Source organism: Episyrphus balteatus, chromosome 1 (genome assembly GCF_945859705.1).
Source record: "Episyrphus balteatus chromosome 1, idEpiBalt1.1, whole genome shotgun sequence".
NCBI classification, from domain to species: Eukaryota; Metazoa; Arthropoda; class Insecta; order Diptera; family Syrphidae; genus Episyrphus; species Episyrphus balteatus.
Genome location: NC_079134.1, coordinates 101,512,193 through 101,534,635, shown reverse-complemented (window position 1 = coordinate 101,534,635; position 22,443 = coordinate 101,512,193). Strand labels below are relative to the sequence as shown.

Here is a 22,443-nt window from a genome sequence, read left to right as displayed (position 1 = left end):
TTCCGAAGCCCTGACTCCCTGAAGAAAATTGAACTCAAACTATTTAAAGAAACCAGTATAACTATAGACGAAAAATAGTCAAATAAAGGAAATTATTTGCTATACATACGGCGACCATCCGTCCCGGTTTACCCGGGACTGCCCCGTATTTCTACAGCTTGTCCCGAGTTTTTATTTAAGAAACCCGGGACGTGTAAGTGTCCCGTATTTTGTAATTTGTCCCGTATTTGCAAATTCTCTGATTTTTTCATTCAAAATTTTAAAAACTTTAGAAAAACAAGATAAACAGTGGTTGCAAATTAAAAGTTTTTCTAATATGTTCGTATAAAAGCGTCAAGGCTAGTTTGCTGCCGAAGCAAAACGAACATTTTTCTGAGTCTCCCAAAGTCAAAAAAACTCTTTTGGAGCAAGAAAAATTACCTGCACCGTTAAATATGAGTGAGAAACGATTGAAAACTCTCCAATTATTCTTGCACAGGTAAGAATTTAGTTGGTTAAGCTACGTAATGTCCAACGAAAAGTAAAATTTTCTTTTACTATTTCGTTGCGCTGGTTATATAATTTTCAGTTTGCCTCTAGACTAGGGTTTAGTTTTTAAAATTTGTCGTCAATTATTTAACTCCAGTTTATATTTGCCAGGTTGAAAAGCTAAATCAGGGAAAGTTTTTTTCGAATAAAGAACAGAGTTAAGAACCCAGCTAAATTTAAAACATTTCAAGGGCATGTTAGAAGTGTATTTAAAGATTATACAATTTTAAAATAATTTTAAATAAATTTAAAATTTTAAAAAATAGCTCTCGAGATTTTGATTGAAAAAAATATTTTATTTACTTATTAAGTATAAAAACGCTTTCTTTATTTTATGATTTCAACGAAAATGCTCCCATAAAATTGTTTAAGAAATCTTTATATCAAAATGAAGCAAAAACTATGAAAACGCATTTTAAAAAAATTCAACTTTTATTTATTTTTATGTTTTTGAAGAATCAATATTTTAAAAACGATCCGAAAAATTTTGTATGTGTCCCGGGTTTTGCTTCTGGAAATATGGTCACCATAGCTATACAGGTTGTATTGGAGTGATTAACAAAATATCCTCAAGTTTCCTCAGTCCCGTTATAAGGTATTACCCCTTATAACGGAACTAGGGAACGGAGGAAACTTCAGGTCACAATATTTTGTTATTTTAAACGGTAGGATTTAAATTAAATTACAAACTTGTTGCTTAGCTTATTTTATTTTTTATTATACAAATATAATTATATTTTATTATTATTATACAAAGCTTTCTTCACACTTTTTTATGTTTTTCTTAAATTTTTGATTTTGTTATTTTATTGAAATTACTTGAGGTAGTTTAAAATGTTGTTATTTCTAAACGGTGAATCATATTTTGTAAAATAAGCTCAGCAAACATTTTTTTGGGTTCGCAATTTACAATTTTCAAGTTGCTACAACCTAAAATTGAGCGTTGATAATTTTTTTTTTTCAAATAAAAAATAGGGGAAGGTGTAGGTAAAAAAAACATTCAAAATTACATTTTTTTTCAGAAAACGCTCTGCGAAGCGGGCGATAGAGTTTCATTAGTAAAATCTTTTCATTATTTTCTTTAATGTAGAATGAAAGTTTTTTTTAATTATTTTCAAAAATTTACAATTTTGTCCATCGATGTTTTTGATACTTATCCCACCTCCCACGCAGCTTGTGCCCAAAACAATCGTCATAAACAATAGCTTTTAATTATTAACCGTACATTTATATATACAAAACTTTAAGCCCTCATTCCGAGGTTTTCCCTTCTTTTCGTCTAATTTTTGTACACACTATCAGATCGTAGCCGAGGAGCGCTTCTAGCAAGCACTGTCTTGCGACCATTTGCCAACATAAAACTGTGTTATCCGGCTCATCACTTAGAGCAATGTTAGTAGTTTGAAAGCAAATAATAACTACATACATTGGCCAAAATCCTATTTAGTGCCTAAAAAGTTTTCTCTTTGGTGGAAATGAGTTATAAAATTGACATTATTTACATTTACAAGTTTGAAACCCAAATTTGGATTGAATTGTTTGCAAATCACGGTAACATTGTGGTTTATCTTGGTATTTAAAGTTTTAAAGGTGATTTTTGGTAATAAACTATTAAGAATATTTAATTGAAATTAATTTTTCTGTTATTTAACTTCATAGGAGACTTACGCTGTTCCTATAGTTTCAAAAAGGAATATCAGAGAGCTTAATACGATTTTACAAATAAAGCTTAAATTTGCAGTAAAGTAATGCAGTTGTTTGGTTTTGATCACTTTGTGCTTAAACTGGCATAAATATAAAAATATCATTCAAAACATCGGTGCAAACGTTATTTTATAATAGATTAAAATATAACCATTCTATGTCAACTAAAACATGCCCAAAAAAATGTTTTCCGGCAAAAATCTGTCGAAAGGTAGTGCGTTCTCTTTTTTTCTTATTTGATCTTGTCGCACAACATAAACAAAATAAACTTTAAACATGGCAGTGTGTCCTCGTCTTGTGGTATTATCTTTTTGTATTGCGTTTTAGGGGTTTAGTGCTTAAGGGGTAATAACACCTTGTAAACCATGAAATCGAGTGTCATATTCATCAGCGTATAAAACAAAGAAGAAATATTATTTTCTTTTGGTGTTTGTTTATTTTAATTAAGTATATTAATAGGTAACAGAATAGGCTAATGTTAAACTTTTAAATGATGTGAAATTTTTTAAATGGCGGTGTAGTTCCGGATGGGCTGAAATTTTGTTCGGAGCTTAAAAATACTATTCTCTAGTGAATTACGTAAATAAAATATTAATTTTTATTTTTAAAGAAATGGCATTAGTTTGAAAAAAATTATTTCATTCCAAAAACAAAATTCGTTGAAAAAAGACCATAAAATCGTTAAATATTTCAAAAAATCCTACGTACTTCACTAGAGAATAGTATTTTTAAGCTCCACACAAAATTTCAGCCCAATCGGTTAAAAACTGTAGGTCGCCCGATGGGAGCACAGGATTTTACTATCATCCTGAACTACACCGCCATTTAAAAAAATTCACATCATTAAAAAATTTAACATAAGCCTATTCTGTTACCTATTAATATACTTAATTAAACTAAACAAACACCAAAAGAAAATAATATTTCTTCTTTGTTTTATACGGTGATGAAAATGACGCTCGATTTCGTGGTTTACAAGGTGTTATTTCCCCTTAAAATATATAATTTTTTGAAGAAATAATAATAAAAAAAAGTGTGGGAAAAAATAATAAAAAATTTTTTGATACTTGTCGTTTCTTTTTTTAATTAGTGTTGTTGTTTACATATTATTTTGATGAACAAAACAAACTTCAAACATGGCACTGTGGCTTTGTCTTGTGTTTTTATTGCGTTTTAGTGGTGTAATACTCAAAATAATTAATATTTTATGAAAAAAATAATAAAAAAAAAGTGTTCCAAAAACAACACAGTGTTTTTTTTTATATTTTTCGTTTCTTTATTTTCATTTCCAATTTGTGTTGTTGTTTACATTTGTTGGTGTTAAAATAAAGCAGAAAATTTTGTTTAAAGTGTTTCAGTACTTTTGCTCAATTTTGTTTTCCTCTAAGAGGATTTCATCCCCACTTCTTAAAATTATTGTTCAAAAAGAGTCCAAACAGACCTATTAGTATAAAAAGACAAGGTATGATCATTAGAGCCGCCATCTTACAAAATGGAGTAATAAGGTTTTGACGTTTAAATTTGGCAAATTCAAAAGCAACGACAATTTCCAAGACAAATTTGTTTACAACAACAATTTCAATGGGCAGCTGTCAAAACCTTAAGTAGCCCTTTTTAAGTTTTGACAGTTCTCGATACAGAGTTTTTTCTAATGATCTTACCTTCTCTTTTTATACCATGACTATAGTTAACATCGGCGAATAAAAGAACGCACTTCAGTTATACTTTTTTACCGCGCTGGTTTGAAACGGCGCGCACTACTTGCTAATCCCTTTGACATTTCTCTCAAAAAGCAAATTTTCATACCCACCGTGTCCCATAACAAGTATAACTTCAAAAAGCAAAAATGTATGAGCGTTGTTATTGGTTTTTAAGACAGCTTTTAATCTATTTTATTAAAGTTCAAATCAGAAAGGTTTGAATTTAGATTCTCAAGTTTGCACATGCGTGTTAAAGGTTCATGCAAGCCATAATTTGTTCGGTGTGGTGGAATTTAATGAATAAATCCAAGCATCGGAGGCTGTAAGTACCCCCTCTATAGTAAAAACCAACAGAATTAAGCAAATTCGGGGCACCAATTACGCCTGTGATTAATTGATGAACGAAGATAATGTCATTTTTAACCCTCCTTCGAGCCAAAGTTTGAATCTGAAGGAGATTAATCCGATGCTTATAAAGAGGAAGATTATGTTGGGAAATCGTGTTACATGAGGTATGTTTAATGAGTCTGATCCACACAGAAAAGATCCGAAAAGTACCTACAAGTTTTTCTGTTTCATGACAAAAACCTTGTCCCATTTAGTTGTCTAGCACAGGTAAGTTCAAGTTTTTCTGCTCCTACTTTTGGGGTAGAGCAAGTGAGCGAAAAGTGTCAATTGTCAGCTGTTTGTTTGATTCCGCTAAAAACAAGGGAAAATAAGATTTTAAAATGTAAATTTCTTAAGAGTTTTTAGTTAATAACAAGAAAAAAATTACAGGAATATTTAAAAGTGCTATTGAATCATTTTTATTTTAGTAAAAATCTATTTAAAAATTTATGATTTTTGAATTTAAAATCTTATAAGTTATAACTGATATTGACAACTTTCAATCTTGTAAAATGCGAGGTTGAACTTTTCTGTTCTTTCTTGTTCTGACACTTTTTTTCGATTTGTGCTGTTATGATCTGTTCTGTCCTGGATTTCTTTCATTAAACAGACCTAAGATTAGAAGCTTGTAGGTGTCATAGAATTAGGAATCGTGTGATTGACATAATAAAATAATGTGGTTTCCTTGCCGTTTGCGAATTCTAAATTTTGGCAAAATATAGAGCATCTAGAGGTTAATCCAAACAATGTATAAATTAGAAATTAGAAACTTTGCACATTCATTCTGAGGGGGATGATATTATATTCTTTAAGATAAATTATAAATACAAAAAACGATCAACTCAACACTTAACATACTCGAAGCTTGTGTAAAACGAAAGTCAAGGTAAGACTTATCTGTCTTACCAAATAAAAAATCAAATAGTATAACAGTGGGTACAACAGTAAATATTTTCACGTGTTTAAATTTCCTAGGTTTTTTGTTAGTTTGTCTGAAAATATGCCAAAATTATATACCTATTTCTAATAGTGCGTATAAGACATCATAGCACAAAGTTTTAAACATTTGCTGAAACACTATGTTTGTCCGGGTCGATCTCAATAATGTCAATTTAATAAGTTGTAAAAAAAGTCGGAGCCGAGCAAGGGTTTTCATTTTACATCGAACACCTAAGAGCTAAACTCTCATTAGCTGATTTTTTTTGTGACATTTTGTGAGAATAATTTAAATAAAAGTTTATGCTTATAATGGTCACACTAAATCAAGAAAAATAAAAATTCAACAAAAGCTTGACTCAGCGAAAGAACACAAAAGATCTAACTATATAAACTATAAACGATTAAGGGACGAACAAATATGTAGATGAGGTTTAATTATTATTAATAATGAGAAATCAGGGCTAAATTAATGCCAGTTGACAGTCGACGTCGACATAGTCGAAAGATTATTGTTTTTTTAATAATAAATAAGAAAATAAAAATAGGTCTATTCATAGATCAAAGCCAAAGAGATGGATAAATTCAGGGCTATGAGAAAAATATTTAAATATCTACAAACGTACCTACAGTTTATAACAAAATTTTCGATTATGCATCATTAATGTAATCCATACTGGTGTGCGTACGCTACATAAGCGTAATAAAATTATTTAGGCAGTGCCGGTTTAAGCACTTCCGGCGCCCCTGGGCAAGATTGCAAGTGGCGCCTCTAAAAAAAAATTCATCTAAAAACAATTTTTTAAAATCACGAAAAAAAGCAATAGCAGATTATGTCTTACCTCTCATATACTTGTTAATGCATTTATTAAAAATGTGCAGTGTATTAACTTAAAAAGGTTAACTTGAAAAAAAAAATTAATTATTCATGTCATTTAGGCTCAATTGACAAGACTACCTTTATCTCTGACTTTTTTGTTTAAACACGTTTAAAGATTAGGTACAGTTGGTTTTATTTGAACAATATTTTTTCAAAAACTTTTTCAATGTCGTTTTCGATTGGAATCACTCAATGATTCACTCATTCTGAAATCCAATAAAAAACTTTGAATCGCTTCCACCCAATTCTAAAATTTAATATCTGTATTGGTGAAAAATCAAATATTTTGTTTTTGTTTTTTCACTAGGAGAATAAAAAACTTGCAGCACGCTTCTTAATGATTCCAGACGCTTCCGGACGGCCAATCGAAAACAACATACCTTTATAAGTATAAGGTTTGTTCGTTGTGAGCTCTAGGGCACTCTGGGTCGCTCCCAAATTCGTTGTCAAGCGTTTTTTGTAGCTCCTTTTTCAACCAGAGTTATTTCCTCTGTGTTCGATGTTCGCTGATGAAACTAAAGCTCTGAGGTGTTCGATGTAAAATGAAAACCCGAGAAACTCTAATTTTTTTCACAGTTAATTGAAATGACTTAGAGTGCCCTGGAGGGGGGAACAACGAATAGACCTATTTTTTTATTCTCACACACAAACGTAGTTTTTATGAGAAATGGAGAAGCTGTCAATTTTTTGGCATTTCTGGATTTTGGGTTTACGGGATTTTGGGATTGTGGGTTTTCGGGATTTTGTGTTTTTGGGTTTTCGGAATTTAGGGTTTTCTGGATTTTGGGCTTTCTGGATTTTTAATTTCGGGATTCTGTCCGTCTCCCTTCTCTTTCCTTATTCATTATTATAGGGGCACCTTTGCAAAAATTAAATTGGTAGGAGCAATATTAGGATTGCTTTAGTCTTTCAAAAGAAATTGGGGCGCCTTGTTCTTCAAAGATGAACGAAGATTTTGGACACCATTGTCCTTCCGGAAGCCAAATAAATTAACCCAAAATTGGGGGGCGCCTTCATTCTTCAAAAAGTTTAGGACAAACAATACGAGCGCCGTTGAAAATGTAAAATAGAAAAAAATTGGGGTGCCTTTGTGAATGTAAAAAAAAATGAAACATCGATTGGAAAGACTTCGTTATTTATATAACTTTTGTAAAAGTTCGGGGCGCCTGTGGCGCCCCTCAATTCTTGCGCCCCTGGGCGACGGCCCAGGCTGCCCCCCCCCCTAAAACCGGCTCTGTATTTAGGTATATTGTGCACAAGCCACTTAAATATACTTTTAATGACGCAATTATTATGAACTTATTGACCAAATTCTAAATCGTTTTTGTTCATTTACCATGATATCTACAACGTTGGGTTGAGTTTAAATTAAAAACACACACGTTCTTAAAGTGAACGTAATAAGGTTTCAAAGAAATTGAAGAAAATTAAATGTGGAGGCAATAATAAATATTAATTAAGACAATCGATTGTTGATTAAAACTGAGAGTAGAGCTTTTTATTGTAATTGCTTGACAGTTTTAGAGCATTGGCCCGAAATAAACTTTATACACTGAATTGAGTAAAAAAAAGTATTTTCAGTTTTCACTGAAAAAAAAAAAAAAAAAATATACAAAGAACATCCTTTACTTATTGACTAAAAACAAAACATTTGACATTTACATTATTTTTTTAAGGCTATAAAAATTGAATACCTATATAAGTTCAATTCATGCCTAGTGTTTTCTGTTTTGGCCCATTGCGATAATGCAATTTTGAATGCATACTGGTATAAAATCCATTTTATCCCACTCAAATACCTATAAAAAGAAACTTCTTTCAACATTATGATTTCTTAAATCACATAGGTGGTCCCAAAAATATTTTTTTCGATTTTTCGGCGGGCCACCCGCTGGTTTCACTTATCTATAACATTAACTTTGTGAAATTTCAAGTCGCAACCTTATGCGCAAGAGGGTGCTGATAACAGTTCATGTTAAGGTTTTGTACGTAATCTTGATTTTTTTTTCAGTAAAGCGTGGACCACTTATTAGTACCTATTCTGAATTAAAAAAAAAAATTGTTTAATTAATGGAATAAAATGCATTTTATAACAGTCCAAAAATGTTTATCGTCAGTGATAAAATTGCATAGCAAGAGTACTGGGGAGAAAGGGATTTACAAGATTCTAGCGCAAACCTACGTTCCCAATTTTTTAAAGTTGTATAAAATATCTATATAAAATATCATTAAACTGTTATTCCTTGTTTCGTGACCTTGTGTAGGCTAGGTCGTTTTTGGTAACTAATTATTTTTCGTCGACGTTTCAAGTGTGAATACACTCTTCTTCAGGACTAAAAATAAAATTATTCTAAAAAATTATAATATATTTATAATAGATACTTATCTTAAACTTTTCTTTTCTTAAATTCTTTGTTATGGTTCTCAATAAGTTGCTTTTAGATTTCTTAAATTGCTCAAATATTTTAAAAAATTCAATAAAAATGTCTTGAAAAAGACGTTTGTAGTCATTGAATTTTCAAAATATAAAAACTTTTTATTCATTGATAAGAAATTCAAAAATTTCTTTATCAAATTTAAGTGAAATTAAGTTGATTATAAAATTCACCTTAAGAAATAATTCCTTTTTACAAACTGACTATAGATACTACTAAGCCCTTCACAAACGTCTTTTTCAAGACATTTTTATTGAATTTTTAAAATATTTGAGCTATTTAAGAAATCTAAAAGCAACTTATTGAGAACCATAACAAAGAATTTAAGAAAAAGAAAAGTTTAAGATAAGTATCTATTATAAATATATTATAATTTTTTAGAATAATTTTATTTTTAGTCCTGAAGAAGAGTGTATTCACTTTTGAAACGTCGACGAAAAATAATTAGTTACCAAAAACGACCTATAGCCTACACAGAAAAATAAGTTAAGTAAAATATCATTATATACATTTGGAAATGCAAAATGACCGAGAAAGCTAAGTTTTGGATATTTTGTAGGGAATGCTTAAAAAAGCTTAACTTGAAGTTTTCGACAAAGATTTTCTATGAGCTATTTCCGCAATAACTTTTTTGACAATAACTCGGCTCCTTCGAGATACGAAAATTTTACAAGAAGCTTTTTTGTAGCTTTTACCATGTTCTACAATTCATGCATACACATTTTTTGCGTATCATGAACCGTTTTCGAGATATCGATCCAGAAAATCAAAAATTTACGATATGCGATTTGTTTTTTGACATTATGTATTTTTTGGTGATGAATATCCAAAAAAATATTTAGATTCAATTTGTAGACCCTATTCAGACCTACAATTTCGTATTTTTCGAACGTCTTTCACTAGTTTGATCCGAAAGTGTTTCAATTCAAATTGTCATTTGTTTGAAAATATATTGACCATAAGACTCAATGGAAACGTATTTACTTTAACTCGTTATATCTCCGAATTCAATTTTTGTGACTTGGTTCACTTCAGCTCTTAGCCCTTCATATAAGGTATTCAATAAAAAAAAAACCTGGCCAAAATTATTTTGTAGGTATGGCTTTTTGTTCGATTTTAAACTATTTTTGTGCAATGTGAAGTAAAAAAATCAATAAAGTGATTGTTTATAATAAAAAAAACTATAATTTATTAAAATCTTTTCTTAGTACCTATAGGGAACTACAGTAGCGAGCAAAAAAAATGCAAACAAGCAAAACATTTACATTTTTTTGCTCGTCTAAAAACGCATATTTAGGTAAACTTTTGACCAAATAATGGTTTTGGAGTAAAGTATTCGACAAATTGACTCTGTTTAGTGAAAATAAAACAGTTTCAATATGCCAAATTTGGTAACTTAGTTCTTGTTCAAAACTCTTTAAACTCTTTCGTTTGCATTTTTTTCGCTACTGTACATGCAACCTATTTATCTGTGTAGATTCTTCATAAGGTTCTTTAAAAGATAGATATGCAGCTTCTGTTAACAGCATATGTATTGTATATTAGACTTCTTTATAAAAGATAATTAGATATTAATAAACAAACCAATTTTAAACAAAATTAAAACCACTCTGCTTCAGGATAGAGCAACGAATTGAATGCATGAAAGCTTGTTATTCACGTTTTCTTTCCTTCGCTTTCAAGCCGTTTTGCCTCTTCATGTTCATGTATTTAAGCGGTTTTCTTATACAAATACAAGTTCACACCAATGCTTGTCATTGCATGTAGTGGACTTATCATATGTTTAAGTGAAACTTTTAAAAATTGACTTTTCGCCATGTTTGCATGCCAAATACTCTTATGTGAGACCTACAGTTAGACGCATAGACGAACAGACGAACGCATGACGAAATCCATTTTTCCCTTGCGGTAGATATAGGTACTATACGAAGTTATGCATTCGTACAAAATAAAAGTTGAGATAAAAATCAGACATGACATTACGATGATAGAGAATGCCAAAAAAGTGGGTCCGTGTGTCAATCTATCAGTCTTTTTTGCAAGGTCTATCTTTTTATGTTTTTTTTTTTATCATTTTTAACGAAAAAAAAAAAAACCAATATAAATTTAACATTTTTTTAATATCAAATTAACATTTTTTAAATATCAGCCAAAAATGCTCTATAAAATGTGTTTTATGATATTTAAAATGTTAAAACAACATTTTTATTATCAGGATGATATTTAAATGTCACATTTTGGAAATTTTTTTTGATATTTATTATCAATTTTTCATATCAATTTCTCATTCCAAATTATTGAAAAATATTAAATAAAAAACTCTTAATGTGTACTAATTTAATGGCGCTTTGTGTTTTTTCGAAGTAAAATATATGATAGAAAAAATAATATCACAATTATTTTGTAAAGAATATTCCTTTCCAGTAATGTTTTGAAAAAAGAAAGAAAATTCTTAAAATAATAAAAATAATAAAAAAGAAAAGGAAACAAATAGGTTTCATTATAATAAGCTAAAACGTAAAATCTAGTCAACATTGATATTTTAATTGTCAAAGTGAAATTTTCACTATCCCACCTGAAATTAAAAATGTCAAAATGATATGGTAAAATATCAAAATTGATATTTTAGTTGGTGGACGACTTTTATCACTGAAAAATGTTAATTTGATAGCTGTTATTATCAAATTTTTTTTCGGTGTACAATCGTTTTTTTTCGTAACTGCTTTTCTGCTAAACTTCTACTTCAATTTCAACCAAATTTTTTATACAAAAGCGTTTATATAATTTTGAATTTTTATTTTGAAAAATCAAATTTTCGAAAACTGCACATTAAATTTTCGTGAAAATTTGGTTTTAGATGTGGATAAGTAGTTTCTACAAAATGGAGTACCAATTTTATTTTAAACTTTTTTTTCAAAAAACTATAAAAAATTAATTAAAAAAAAAACAGCTCTAACGGTTTTGAAAATTTTTTTCTCTCTCATTGTAAGTTTTTGGTGTTAATTTTTTTTCGACACAAAGCTCCCTAAATGCCCGATCCTGATAATATTATAATTTGATAGCCCCTTTCCATCAAGCCTTTCCCCTTACTACCACTTTTGAAATTATTTCCATATGGCCGGAGAATAAACGTCCTATAATTATGTAGGCAACAAATATGGAGAGAATTTTATGTCATAGGTCTGGCTCCTCAAAGTTGCTATGACGTATACAAAAAAGTTTTTGAAGAAAACACTAGAGTTGTTATAAAGAAAAGTAAGTAATGCATGCAATGCTTAAATTTAAATTAAATAGGTACAAAAAATTAATCGTATCAACAACCTCTTTTACCAACTTTGTCGAATATTAGTTTGTGTGTTAGGCCATTACTTGCTCAGAAAACACTCCTAGCGAGGCGATGAACAACGACTATTCTTTAGAAATGACTCATTACATTGCCATAGCAGCATACAGCATAATCTTTAGCTCTTCGTGTAAACCAGATTTTCAAATTAATGAAACTCCTTCACCTTCTGCCCGCAGAGCGAGGAAAACTGGCTTATTAGTATTATTTTGTTTTTGTTGTTGTTGTTTTTTGATGATTTTATTTTTTGTATTATATGTTGCAGGCAATTTTCTTATTGAAGATAATTTGTTGCACAAACGTTGGTCATTACTGCACAACTTAAATCCGGTGCTGTTTACTACCATTTAAGGAATGTGGTACACAGAGTGTTAAATTACCTTTATGCACTTTTTGTTGTTGTTTCGAAGAGAATTTACAGTTAATAGATATATTAAAGTAGCTGAGCAATCATGCAGATTATTGTTGAAGAGAGATTCGAGGGGAGGACCAATTGCTCATAAAAAAAAGTATCTCTAATTAAAAATGTTTAAGATTTATTTATTTTTTAGTTGAGTGATTAATGGAAGGCAACAGAAGAATAATTACCGAAAGTTGATTGCCGCTTAGGTAAGTATTTTGCATAGTTTGATTGATTTATTGATTATGAAGTAAGTGAAAGGATTTAAGGCTTAAGAGTTGGGTTGTGGCAGGATTCCTTACCAGACACACAGGTAAAAACCTACTAAATAAAATATATATATTTTTTTTGCGTGGAGTGTGCAGTTTTGCCAATCTAGCTACACTTAATTTTTTGTGTGCAATTTGTGTTGAATATGTATTTCTACTAGTGTTTTCAATGCTTTCCAAAACTATCCAAAAGATCATATGATACCTACACTGAAACGAAACGTAAAATGTAATATTATCAACGTTGATTTAATGTTGAAAGAACAAACATGAAACATCTTTAAATTAAAATTGAAACAACGTAAGAAATTTTTTATTTTTGTCGGACTTCAGCTTTTGTTGCATTTTATCACCCCTTTTTCCAATGCAACGGTGAGATAGCACGTTGGTAAAGCATTCGTTTAGTGACCCAAGACTTGTAGGTTCAATCCCCAGTGGCTGCAAATTTTTTCTTTTTTTTTCTTTAATAAATTGATGCTTTTTTCAAATTTGAAAAAGCTTTGATTTAAAGATGTTTTATAACGGCAAACCACTTTAAACTAACGATGTTCTACTTTGATTTTGAAATTTTCGTCTTCAACGCAAAATCATTCCTAGAAATAGTTGGTTGGTTTTCGTTGATTTTAAGTTGTCCTTCAGACTTCAGTGTATGTCTAACCTTTATTTCTGGTTATATAATAGTTAGAGAAACGAAATATGCAAAAATTGGCGGCGCGGGGCGTGTCTACAATTGGCAAAACCCCATCTAAAGTGAATATAATTTTTGTTCTTATTTTTTAACCTAAGTAGGTAAATGTAAAAAAAAAGTATAGATAGGGTAGCTCGACATGATTTGACACGTTAACAACAAACTTCGCAAAATATGTATCTCAAAATCCAATATAATTTATCTGTATGTATGTTTAAATACCATTTTAGCAACATACAAATATTATGTAATCGTCGATTTAAATATTTCTATCTGAGTTATAGACTTTATTTGAAACCTTTCCAAATTGTCAATTCCTCCTTCGGGGTAGGATGACTTGGCATTGGCGTTAAGAAGTTTTGCAGAGAAAGGATCATTTGACACGAATACGGTTCAACAGTTTTTAATTATTAAATAAACACAGCTATATTTGATAATTTTTCTAACTTAGAAGGATCTCAGTCTTTCTATATTCTGTATGTCTTTTTCATTTAAATTGAATTTTGAAAGCTTTTAAACTAAACAACAAAAATTGCCCTTAAGATATAAATATTAAATATGTAATTATAATAATTGTATTAAATCGTCAATTTTTGAAGTGATAACGTCTTATAAATCGATGAAACATAGCAGCATCCATGAAAAAGTGACACCATTTAATCCCGTTCCACCTGACATGTTTAGCAGTGCGGCAACATAAAGTTGAATACAAATGAAGGATTTTCAAAAATTCTATCATTTAATAGGGTAACTAGGGGTAAAACAAAATTGCAAAGTAGTGGCTATTTTCTAAACGCGACGCTGTAAAAACTTGAATTTTATTTTAATCGAAAGATACATTTATTATAAAATTGATTGTATTGAAAAATTTTTAAAAATTTCCAAAACCCAGTTATTAATGATTTTTTAAAACTTAAACATGAAGTAGACCTTTGACAAAGTGGTGATTATAGGTAGGGGAATTTTTTTAAGGATTTTTTTCTAAATGTCTGGTTTCGAAATATGAATTTTTAAAAAAAATTTACTTTTTTAGTGGTATTTTCTGGTGGGGTTTAATTTTTCGTAATTTTTCTTAGCGTTCATAAAATCTCTTATAGAACGTATAGTTTATAATTGTGCGCATTCATGTGAACAAAATTCGTATTATTAAATGATTTTTGATCGAATAACAGGAAAAAGAAGTTTTTTTTCCCTAGTTTTTTTAACTGTTTTTAACCGTTTTTTATGTTTATCTTTTTTTTCTTCAACAGATAAATGAATGAAATTTGTACTGTAGGTAAGAGGTACAACTATATTTGTACAGGATTATAATCAATTTCGTATTCACAATTTTGAGATAACGGTAAAATAAAGTTCTATTTTTCAACACGTTCTTTCTTTTTATCTAGAGTGGAAACAAATTTTATTAACCTTTATTGAGCATGCTGATAATATTACATTTCATTTGATATATCACACATAACGGTACATTTACTACAAGCTGCACAATGTTAATTTTAAAAAATTTCAGAAATACATCAAAACACCTGCGGAGATCTGTTGCCTATGAACAGCCACCAAAGTGGGAAGTGGCGCAATGTCCCATTATACTTGGTCAAAAGTCCCGAATCGAATTCGGGAATTATGTCTCACCCTACTGATATAGAAGTCCTAAATTTTTTTTTGTCGAAAATGGGGTTTTAGGTTGTTAGTCAACAATAATTTTTAAAATTCCATATTGTAACCATCTTAAGTTGACAGAAAATTTAATTTGCTATGAAAAGTGTCTTTGAACCATTTCAATGTAAGGCTTGGTTTTCGAGTTAAATCAAAAAAACTGAACCGACTTGTGTTGCCGTTTTCTTAGAAATTCACCAATAAATTTAGTGGCATTTTTGGCTGGAGTATTCTTTTATGCCAAGGAATCATATTCAGCAATAATACTCTTTAACGAAATTGTTCTAAATTGTTTTTGCTCTGGAGCTACGGTCTATTAAATAGACTATAAAGAAATAAATAATAAATAATTGTATATATTTGTTTTGTTTGGATAATTTATACCTTGTCTCAAAAATATAAAACATATCGTGTCCGCAACACCTCATTTTTCAGGTTAAACCAAATAAGGTGCAGATTTAAAAACATTACAAAGCTTGGATTAGGTACTTACCATCAAAAATTACATTTAGCCTGCTAAAAAATAAAAACACATCTACTTCACAGAGCTTCAAGGAAACACTGGTCTGATCAGTTATTTACCACTCACACCCATTGTAATTTATCTTCATTTGCTCAACATTTAAAATGCTGCCAAATAAGTAGTTATCAATAAAAGTGCTATTGTCAATTCCTCCTCTTCCTTCCTTTTTTATTTTACCTACTTTATCGTACAATGTTCAGGACCACTAAGAATTCAAAGCGCTCAATAAAGTTCCTCAAAAAATTCGTTCTTTGCTAACGAAACTTGGTTAAAACCGCTTGCTACACAATATATTTTGAAAATATGCGGCAAAACGGTTTGTTATACTTAGATCAAGAGCTTGCAGCCCAACTTCATTTTTGCATTAAGTTCCGTTAGAATGTGAAAATTTCACACTGGGATGCCAATGATGAAAAGGTAAAAAATGTGGAAACTAGCATTTTGTAAGAATTTAAAAGTAGGTTCATTATGTAATCACTTATAATCTAATAACAAATAGACCAAAAAAGGATTCTGGTATCATTGGAAAACGCTAATAATTCCGTTTTAATTAGTGAAGTGAATTTGCATAAAAAAGTGTTTATAGTGATATTCAATTCAGGGAATGATTTTTAGAGCTAAGGAAAGATGAAAAAAAAAAAACTTTGAAAAATTTACGAAAACACAATAATTTATCATTTGAATTAATATTAAACAAGCCGACTCAGCCTTCGAAGTTCGAGTGCCAATTTCTTTTATACTTCTTATGGGACGGTGGGTATGAAAATTTGTTTTTTGACAAGAATGTCGAAGGGATTAAAGCTGAAACACAATCACGCTTTGCCGTCGATTTTGACAACTGCGAAAAGTTCAACTATGGGAAACCTGTGTATGACGCTTTTCTTACATACGCTTTTTTTGACAAACGTAAGGAAACGTAAGAAAGCGAGCAAAAGTTCAACCAGACTGAACTTTTGCTCGCTTTCTGACATTTAACAGACATAGTTACAGTCACTCACATTATTATTGCGCCAAATGTGAATAAAAAAAAATAAATTATTGCAAAACTATGTGTGTTTTTTAATTTCTCTATATAGATTTTGCACAAAAAAAACGACATCTAGATATTTTAAATCAAAACAATTTACGTATTAAAAACAAAAAATATTTAATGATGTTTTAGACTGAGCTTTATTGTTAAAAACAATATATTTTGATTGGTTTTTTTTATAACTATAGGATTAAAGAATAAACAAATTTCTATGCATTTTTTAAACACATTAATATCCTTTTTTCATTTTTCCACAATTAAATCAAGATAAAGACTTGGCCCAATAATTTTGTGAGTGACTGTGTTTTTTTTTATTTGACAGCAGATTTTATGTTGCAATCAGCTGTTCAAAGTCAAAGTGACAGAAGCAAGCTTTGATGATTTCTCAATTTAACTCAACGAAGCGACGCCCTAAAGCGTGATTGTGTTTCAGCTTTTATAACGCGACGCCAACTCCGAGACAATTGGGAAGCAGGGCTGTCGTTTCACCTTTATAGTTGGTAGCAGTATTTTAAAATGCAGTACGCCGCAGTACGGTAAAAAAACACACAACACGTGGCAAGTTGCATGTTTCATGTCGCAAATTGCTCGGCATGAATCATGGTGCAAGTGCATGCGGCATGTGGCATTCAATGTGACAAAATGCATTTGTTGCATTTGGCAAGTTGCATGTGGCAAGTTGCGTGTGGCAAGTTGCGTGTGGCAAGTTGCATGTGGCAAGTTGCATGTGACAAGTTGCCACAAAAAACAAAAACGTAAATATTCATTTAATATACTGAGTGAGAAGTATAACTTCAGTCGCGTGTACATGTGTGCACACACTCTTTTTTTTTTATTTGCAACAATTTTGAACACAATTATACCAAAATTGTTTCTTTATTTTGTATAGTAGGTATTTGTTATTGTTTTCTTGCGATTAACTACACTTTTTGAAGACAAAATACACAAGAATATATAATATACCTACTTTTTGATATATTTTAAACCTGATTTAGATATTGTTGAAGTACGTTTTAACTACGCTCAACTACGTAAAAAAAAGTATCATAAAAGAAAAAAAATGCAAAGTGTAATCGCCTTAAGGGCATTGTGTTTGCACCTTGCGCTTGCATTTTGCAATTCAACCTGTTTCATGTTCCATTCGTTCAAATTCCAACATTCAATCATTCAACCTCCATCAACTTCACTCAAATTTGTCATTCACACCATTGCATATACAGGGTGTCCCAAAAGTTAACGTCGAAACGAAAACGGTAGATAGAGTAGGTGGTGACAGTTATCAGAAAAATAATAAAAAAAATCGCAGCCCTATAAATGGTCACCCTGTGACGGTTTTTCATGTGCCGTGACTACAAATCTTAAGTTTTCTCATTTTTTTCTTTTGTTACGGAACCTTGAATAACCCTGCTATCAAATGCATTCAAAAATTTTAACTCAGCTACATCAGTTTTAAAGAAAATATTACTTTTTTACCCAACTTAGTACTAAAAAAATTTACATGACTCTAATTCAATGAGCCGTAGTGTAAAAAAAATGAACTACGATGTTTCGGCAAGTTGCCTTAAAAGTTGGTGTGTTCAATTCTCTTTTCAAAATGGTACAACATTGTTGGGAATATTCCATAAATAACCGAGATAATTTTTTTTTCATAAGAAATCCGACTTTTTTATGAGGTAATTTTTTCATATTATTCAAGTTTTGTACCTTTTCAGAACGTTTCAGAATAAAAAAACTTAAATAATATGGAAAAATTACCTAAAAAAAAGTCGGATTTCTTAAGAAAAAAAATTTTGGTGTAGGTTACCTTTTTTTATAATCAAAAGTGTTTACAAAAGATTTTGCCTTAGTAATAGACTCGATTTTAATAGAATTAGATTTTAACAAAAAAAAAAAATGCATGGTTATAAAACAAACTTAGATAACTAAAACTTAGATAACTAAAACTTAGATAACTAAAACTTAGATAACTAAAACATTGAAAGTTAACCATAGATAAGTGCCGGGCTACACTGTGATTTTAAGGGTGAGGATTTTCCTCTTTTTGACGTTTGTTCCTAGAAAATGTAAATTGGAATGTGATTGGGCACAACACTGTGAAGCCAGGCCCTAACATGCGATCATAAAACAACGCACCAATGTGAAACCACCCTAATCATCATAAACATAATCATCATAAACATGCATCAATTGTATGCAAATAACATAATAAGAAAATAAATTAAAAGTTTATGTACCTACTTATAACGTATCTATAGATTTAATTAAAACCCATGAAGAATAAACGGAAAAAATGATTTACTTTCTTATCCTTACCCAGCAATGATCTTACAACATTTTAATATGTCAATTGGAAATTACAAAATTTATAAATAGGTAGGTACATACAGGGAATTCAATTTGTAATATCTTTTGTTCCAACTTCAACTTCGTAAATTTTTACACTTTTTTTGAAAACTGTCAGCCATATTTATAAAAGAATCTTAAAGGTTGTTTAACTTTAAACCACCTCTAAATAGGTCTTAAGTACAAAATGTGTATTTATAAAGAATTTACACATTTAAGCAACGTTGCTTAACGATTGCTTAACTTAAACGCCATTCACCACGTTTAGAGCTTGCTTAGAGCCATTTTAAGAATGATTTGACCACATATGAATTATTATTAAGATCATTAGCTCTGTATCATGCTATTAATTTATCTAGGGTTTTGATGTGAAGACTACATTTTGTTTTGAAATTAAATTATTCCCTAAAAGGAGCTTGTATTTTAAATTGAAACTAAAGAATTGAAAAATATTTAAAAAAAAGAATTAAAATGGTTAGTAAAAATCAACTCCCTCTTTTGGCTTTGATCTGCGTATTTTTTTGAGGAACCCGACGACGTAAGCAAAATCATCGTCAACGAACTAATCAATGTTCTTATTTGGAGTCAAATTTATGAATAGGTATTTGTTTACAAATACATACTTACAAAATGTCAAAAACCACGTGATGTTTCTAAAATGTAGCAGTATTTTGTACTAGATTAGTTAATTTCCCCTCATTTTTTGACACTCCTATCGTTTAGTTAATCATCTGTGGGAAATCAATTATAAATCCAAATTTAAGCAACGTTGCTTAAAGGCGAATTAAATATTTAAGCAAGCTTAACTAAACAACCATTGAGAACCAATTTAAGCAAATCTAATAAATACGGCTATGTATATCTAATAGGAAAGTTTCGAAAATTATAAACTTACTTTTTTCAGGGTGTTGCTCTCAAACAAAAATAAGAAATAGATTTTTATTAAAAATTCGAAATGTTAACTAATTTCAATTGATTAATTAACTGTTCTAAACTATTTACAAAGTTTTAGTGAAAGAATTGTAAGGAACAAAATTGAATTATGTATAGGGGGAGCAAAATACTGTTTCAAAGCAGGGATTGTTGTATAATAATTCTTTTCGGCATTTGAACCACTAATTTTGGGCACCCTGCATATGAAGTGCAACAAGCTTATTATTCTGAGATGAGCCAAAAATCATTAAGACACAAGTTTCAGACAAGAACAATAAAACGTGCATACCTACTAAAAATTTAAGTATAAGAGCGAAGCAGTAGATTTACTCTGAGTTCAAACTTCAAAGATATCTATCAAACAAGGAGTATCCAGTAAAGTGTCTATTTGCAATTGCTTTCTTCTTGCTTGAAATGTTAGTATTTAATTTTAGTATTTCCTGGAAACTTCAATAGCTTTTAAATGATTGCGATTGTTACTGTCCGTTTTTTTTTAAGGTTCGAGTAATTTAATAATCATTTGATTTATCTGGTCAACGTCAATAGATATTGTTCATAGATATTGTTTAAGCTGCTTTCAAAGAAAAACTGTAGTTTATCATATCTGAATTGTATTGGTTGGTTAATCCTCATGTTAATTTGAACGACTATTAGCCCAGGAAAAAAAAAGATTTTTTCAAGGAAAAAACTTGTAACAGGCTGATTTTTTGTGTACAGCATGGTGTTAGGATTAAAATGGTTAACAATCTGTGAAAAGTCCTAAAGTTTCCGCTGTCCGCTAGTTTTATTATAAGGGGTCAAAGGTCACAACACTTTTTATTTTAAAAACGGATGGTTTACGACAAAAATTAGGTTGTACCAAATTGTAGCTGAGGTTATTTTACAAAACATTGTCATACAAAGTTTTCTTGTATCACGCACCGTTTAGAAATTATGTATATCATTTCAAACCCGCATAAGTTTTTCTTGATATTTTTATATTTGTCATATTAATCAAATTACATATATAGCTCCATATAGCAGGACTGAGATTATGAGAGTCTTGTTTAGGGACACCTTAGTTACTCGAGAGAGGACTTTGCTGGTCAATAGCCTTTAATTGTATTTAATTTAACCTGACAGAAAACTTTATATTATGTCTTAACCATTTTTTAAGTGGCAAACCAAATTGTTTTTATATAATAAAATTATTAAATCACATTATTACAACACTTGTTGGTAGCACCTTCAAGATGTTGTTGTTCAAAGATTATAATGGAATTGAATTGGAAAATAGCAGCCTCACTGAAATTATGGAAACATATGAAAAATGAAACTTAATATATCATCTATTTATCTATCTGTTAACGCTTAGTATTTCTTATGTTGTTACATAGGTATTTCATACAGTCAAAACTTAGTTTCTTTTTAAAATTTTAAAATTGTAAAAAGTAATGCCAGATTTCTTTTTACATAAAAAAGAGAAATAAGGTATACCTACTTACTATTTCCCGAGTAAAAATGGAATTCCGCCGAACTTCCGTCGCCCGGCCGCACGGCTTTTTGAGAGCCGAACCACCGCTAACCTACAGCCGCACCTTGATCCAGTACTGCGGGGCATTTTTGAAAGAAATCCCTCTAACCATTTCTCGAATTCCCTTTTTTCTCCAGAAACCATTTAATTTTTCCTTTTTTATTTCCCTCAGAGAAATAAAAAAAACGGAAAAGAATTTATAATTTATGCACAGCTCTTTTATTTACATATTGTTGTATTTTCATAAGTATGTAAATTAATAGTTAAAACATTAATTTATTTTTGTATAGACCGTTAGTATGTTAATTACTATTGGCGATCACTATCTTCAACAATATGTTTGATTTTACATTTTAGGTTGTTGCTAGGTAAGGGAACTCTTTAAAAGCCTAAAATAGTGTAGAGATTTTTGTTTGCAATCGTACCGAGAACGGTTATCAAGCGTTTTCTTAGTTTTCTTCAAACTACATATAAGTACATATTTTCAATTTAAGGGTAAGTATCAACTTTCAGGAAATTTTGTGGGATGGGATGTTGGGTGGTTTTGTACGTCCTATCCCAAGGTTATTTGTTTTTTCTTCTGACTGTTTAGCCGGCAAATAAATGAATGAAAACTAAAGAGGGTTTGGGTATATCTACGCTATTGCATGCAATAATGGAAATTAATTATAGGCCTTCTGGCTCTCCCCATTTCAATGTAAGAGGGGAGAACTTTATTACACCACCCTCAATCATGTACTTTAATAAGAAGAACACCAAAGGGGAGAATATGTGGCCCTCCTGATATTCATGTGTATGGTCAATTGCACTAAGTCATACACACAAACACCAAAAATAATTTTTGTGCACTTAAACTGCACACACACATAAAAGTACGAATATAATGGTGTGAAAGCATACACATACCAATACGGATGCTAAATTAATGTTGATAATGTTTGGTCGTAAGAAAGGGTAATAAGGACGCATTGGCTTTGACATACGAATACGACAGAAATGACGATGTTGACGAAGACTACGGCCGGGTCTACAACAGGGTGGCGATTTTGATAATGTTGGCTACGGTGAAGAACCAATCGATAGACATTCGCCCTTGTTTCTGTCTACTACGGCTCAGGCAAGGATTGCAGGAAACCCTTTCAGGACGATGATGACTGTTGTATGTGAGCTAGCTG

At 30.4% G+C, this 22,443-nt stretch overlaps 1 protein-coding gene across 3 annotated transcripts in view; it reads left to right on the top strand.

Moving 5' to 3' along the window:
* LOC129916360 (POU domain, class 6, transcription factor 2) overlaps nt 1–22,443 on the top strand; it is a 167,685-nt gene that overhangs the window by 19,006 nt on the left and 126,236 nt on the right. The window contains exon 2 of one of the 3 annotated variants that reach the window (XM_055996249.1): nt 14,521–14,612. The exons of the other annotated variants lie outside the window; for them this stretch is intronic. The gene's annotated coding sequence lies outside the window, so the exon portion shown is untranslated. The remainder of the gene's footprint in view (nt 1–14,520; nt 14,613–22,443) is intronic. 3 annotated transcript variants of the gene reach the window in all.